Source organism: Portunus trituberculatus, chromosome 35, assembly GCF_017591435.1.
Source record: "Portunus trituberculatus isolate SZX2019 chromosome 35, ASM1759143v1, whole genome shotgun sequence".
NCBI classification, from domain to species: domain Eukaryota; kingdom Metazoa; phylum Arthropoda; class Malacostraca; order Decapoda; family Portunidae; genus Portunus; species Portunus trituberculatus.
This window is the reverse complement of record NC_059289.1, coordinates 11,623,426-11,628,425: the sequence shown is the minus strand read 5'-3', so window position 1 is coordinate 11,628,425 and position 5,000 is coordinate 11,623,426. Positions and strand designations below refer to the sequence as shown.

Below are 5,000 nucleotides of genomic sequence, written 5' to 3'. Positions count from 1 at the left end.
AAAATTTCACGAAATCTTGGACAAATGATTACCAGAAAAATGATAAATGTATCTCAAATAAAGATGGATTCTAAGCGTCATCTACTATTTTTCATTTGTTTTGCTTCGTTTTCTCAATTACTAATAATTATTGGACATTCAATTCCGCATTCGCTTAAGACAAAACTTCAGCATCCAGCGACGTTTTGCCTTGAGTATATAAAAACGTGCCTTTGTAACAGCAGCAGGCAATTTGCAGGAACATTGAGACTTGGGTTCCGGGTTGGTAATTTGAATGTCTAATAGTTTGTTGTGTCTGCGCGTTGTTCTTTGTCTGTCTGTCTGTCTGTCTGTCTGTCTCTCTCTCTCTCCTTTCGCGTGAGTGTGTGTGTCTCTCTCTCTGCTTTCGTGTGAGTGTGTGTGTCTTTCTCTCCTTTCGTGTGTGTGTGTGTGTGTGTGTGTGTGTGTGTGTGTGTGTGTGTGTGTGTGTGTGTGTGTGTGTGTGTGTGTGTGTGTGTGTGTGTGTGTGTGTGTGTGTCTTTAGAATTGTTCCTCTCACACCATGACTGGCTGGCTGACTCATTTCAATATCACTCTCGCTATTCGTTGGTTTAGTGTTACCGCTCGTATGCTAACTGGTTATTTTTCTATACTTTTATTGCATTTGGTCTGTTAATTTTACTCCATTTATCGTCATTGTTCGTTTAATTAATCATCCTCTTCAATAATTACACTACACTATAATCTGTCTACTCTAAAGTGTCTCCTGGGTCTCAGTTTGAATGGTGTCCCAGGGAATGCGTGGTTGTCAGATCTTGAGGAAAACCGTGAGCCGTCCTTGTAATAAGTGTGTTGATCAGAAAACAAGTATTATTCACATCCAGTCAATTATGTTATCAATAAGTTACAATGTGTTTGAAATCCTGAAGCCATTTTAGAGTAGACAGACTATCTCTCTCTCTCTCTCTCCGTGGCGGGTAAGGACAGGTAGTAATAACCCGCTATTAAGATCATTACTGCAAAAAGCTTCCTGATATCAAACATTAGCTAACTCCTCCATTAATGTCCCTGAATTAAAAGTTTTATTCCTGACGACCAGTTTTTGTGAATTTTTTTTTTAGTAAATAAGAAATCTCTCTCTCTCTCTCTCTCTCTCTCTCTCTCTCTCTCTCTCTCTCTCTCTCTCTCTCTCTCTCTCTCTCTCTCTCTCTCTCTCTCTCTCTCTCTCTAAGTCTTAATGTAATTCAGGAGTGATAGAAAAAAAACACACACACACACACACACGGATAAAAACTAGTTACTAAGGTCTAGGTAGCTTGGCTGGTAGTAGTAGGTAGATATAGGTAGGATGGTAGTAGATGGAAGTGCCTGGCCGGTTCGTCGTGAGAAACCAGTCACTGCTAAGGTTAAAGTAGGATGGGGAATGGGGAATGCCGCGGGGTTCAAAGGATGAGGAGGAGGAGGAGGAGGAGGAGGAAGAGGGGTTTTTTTTTTTGTCTTGTCTGGTAACTGTGTGCTACAAAGAGTAACCCTAAACATGTACAAGACTCCCTACGATGGGGCCTAATGGGGGCGTGGAGTAGTGTGGAATCGTTGTAGATGCTGGGGCAGTGGTAGTTTAGTGGTAGTTTACTGGTGGTGGTGGTGGTGGTGGTGGTGGTGGTGGTAAGACAGGAACTGAAAAAATAAAGTAGTTTTTTTGGTGATCTGGAAGAACATACCAGAGAGAGAGAGAGAGAGAGAGAGAGAGAGAGAGAGAGAGAGAGAGAGAGAGAGAGAGAGAGAGAGAGAGAGAGAGAGAGAAACAATCACAGCCACGCCACATCAACACTGGGCGAGTAAGCCACATCCAGAATTAAGGCCAACAGCAACATAAACAATTTTGGATGGAGCAATAAGGGAAGAGGAGGAGGAGGAGGAGGAGGGAGCAAGAGTAAGAGAAGTGGGAGGAGAACGAGGAGGAACTGAAGGAGAAAAAATAGTGTCAGCTCATTCTTCTCAATAAATTTTTTTTTTTTTCTATTTAGATGACATAGCAAAACTATCAGCATAATTATGGATAAAAATAAGTGCGCATTGTTACAAAGAACATAAATAGTGATCTCTCTCTCTCTCTCTCTCTCTCTCTCTCTCTCTGGTAAACTCTCACATCTATCTACTTAGGAACACACACACACACACACACACACACACACACACACACACACACACACACACACACACACACGTGGTAGCATTTGTATTTTCTTTCCTTCCTCAATCCAATTTGCATACGTAACCACAGGCGGGCGGGCAGGTGCGTCTCCCATACACACTCACCTGAATGCTGCGAAATTTATGATCTTGTTACAAGCTCGGATATCCATCGCTTTTTAACTCTCTCTCTCTCTCTCTCTCTCTCTCTCTCTCTCTCTCTCTCTCTCTCTCTCTCTCTCTCTCATACATTCTCCTCTATTCCAATTTTTCTCTTTCCTTCTCTTTATCAGTTTTTTTTACTACGCATTATTTTTTTACGGCGTTCTTCCTATTCCTTATATTTTGTCCTTCCATTTGTTATAGTCATGGTCTCTTGTCTCATGATTTTTTTTTTTTTATGTACATGCCTCTTGCTTTGTACTTATATTTAGTCATTCCACTCACTCCTCCCTCGGGTGACTTGGTCTGGAGCGGCGGTGGTGACGGTGCGGGTGGTGGTGTTGGTGGCGGTAATTTTTTTTTTTCCCAGCCTTCCCTCTACCCGTACTTCATCACTCCACCACTACACTCCACCGCCATCACAACTTTTACGACCTCTGAGGTTTTCACCCTTGCAACCATCACCATCATCACAATCATCACCAGCGCAATTACTACACAGACCTCATCACAACTGCAGTCTTCATCACCATCAACAAAGAATACGAGAATGACATCATTACCAAGAGTGGCCAGAATGATACAATGATACCTTTCCTTCGCCATAACAATAAAAGGAAAAACACAAAAGCATCACCATTACCATCATCGTCAGTAGCAAATCTTCAGTAATGTTCAAACCACACTCGCAATCTTCACCACCATAACGCAGACAACCACAACGACAATACTATTTACTCTCACATTACCAGAGAAGTCTCCGTAACCACCTTAGCTTTCCCTACAAGCCAACGTAACCGCTAAGCTTACTAACGACGCCCAGTACCTCAGCAACCCACCAATCCACCACAGCTATAGAGATCCCGCTGACCACTGCTGCTTTTCCTCCTCACCACCACAACCACCGCCACCACCGCCACCACCCAATGCAAAGGTAGCGGTGTAGTCAGGCGAGACACAGCGATAACCAACCAGTAAGCAGCCTGACACTGGCATTAGTCGGAGCGTCAGAAGAGCAGAGGGAGGAGGAGGAGGAGGGCATACCATCACTTTGGGCCAGTCGCGGGAAGACAGGGCGGGAAAGGGGAAGGATGTGGAATGAAGTGGAAGGGAAGGAATAGGGTAGTGTTAGATAGGAAAGCAGCGAAATGGAACTTGGGAGAAGATAGGGAAGGGGTGGAGATGATAGTGAGGATGAGTGAGAAAGGGAGATGAAGGACGGCTTGTGGAAGACTGGAGTTGGGAGGTAAGGAGGGCAGGTGGAGACAGGGAGCATTGGTTAAGGAAAGAGGAAGAGAACAGTGTAGGGGGGGGGAAGATGTGGCATTGTGATGTAATAAGGAGTTGAAAGGGCAGGAAGAGGAGGAGCATACGGAAAGGTAAGGAAGGAGGGAAGGAGGGAGGGAGGGAGGGAGAGAGTGAGCGTCAGGGCAGGTAAGACGGCACGTTTATGTGTTTTAGTTAAGCAGGAGGTTACTCAGGTGAGCTTATAAGAGGGTTGAAAGGGGGACAGGTAAAATAAGCAGTTTGGAGGCCAGATAAATGCGTGAGTAGGTTTGTAAATGGGTCGGCAAAATGGGTCTATACATTAAGTTGGTTGCTTATTAAGGGAAGACTACAGTTATACACAGCGTTGGTTTGCACTTATGGAAATGTAAGGGAAGCGTGTGCAGAGTGTGCGTGGATGTCTATGGGGCGAAGGGCTTAGCGATGATTCACGCCAAGACACGAAATATACGACCGCACCTGTGACTATAATGAGCAAATTACACACCTTGAGTGAAGATTATATTTGAAACCATTATCTGTTTGGTACATACGCTACTGAACCTCACCTGACTCCTCATCAACTCTTCATCAATTAACACCACCTGGTATACACTGAATCCGTCAACAAATTTCCTGACACAAGCTAAGATAACAGATGAAGTAAAAAATGTACGTGAAATCAACAGCTTAGAATACAGTAAGGAAGGGGAATTAAGGAAGTCTCATTAATTCATGAGTTATCAAAAAGTCTTTTCTGAACAGAACACAAATTCTTCTACTAAAATGAAAATAAACAGAAGATAAGGCTTAACATGAAATCATTACCTGTTCATAACATTAACCACTGAATTCCAGATAAAGACATCACATTAATTCATTATCGGTTCCACTAAGTTTTTTTTTTTCATCTACTGAATATGAAAATGTTAACCAAATCAATAGAGAAAAATAATGATACATGAAAAATAAAATAACTGAATGAAAACTAAAGAAACCACACAAACAATTTCACAAGTTTTCATCTAATCACAAAAACAAATTCCCAGACCAAGACAAAAACCAACTAAATAAAAATGAAGTGGAAATGAGACCGCCCCAAGTCATTTCTACCAACACAGACCAATAAATCAAAGCCGGACTGGACCAGTGCCAACAAACTTAAGCCTCACCTGACCCGTTAAAGGATCAACGAGACCGAACCAACGAACCTTACAATCCCACAAGAACGAACCACCCAACCACCAGAAACCAGCCTTTTTTTTACTCGGTTTTTCTATGTATGTCAGCAACTTGGGAAGACTAGACACGAAAATGGACTTTCTTCAGCTTCCTCTCTCTCTCTCTCTCTCTCTCTCTCTCTCTCTCTCTCTCTCTCTCTCTCTCTCTCTCTCTCTCTC

The 5,000-nt window shown here is 42.9% G+C and overlaps 1 long non-coding RNA gene across 3 annotated transcripts in view; it reads right to left on the bottom strand.

Annotated features, from left to right (window-relative positions):
• Positions 1–5,000, bottom strand: part of LOC123513010 — a 61,172-nt gene that overhangs the window by 36,834 nt on the left and 19,338 nt on the right. The window lies entirely within an intron of this gene.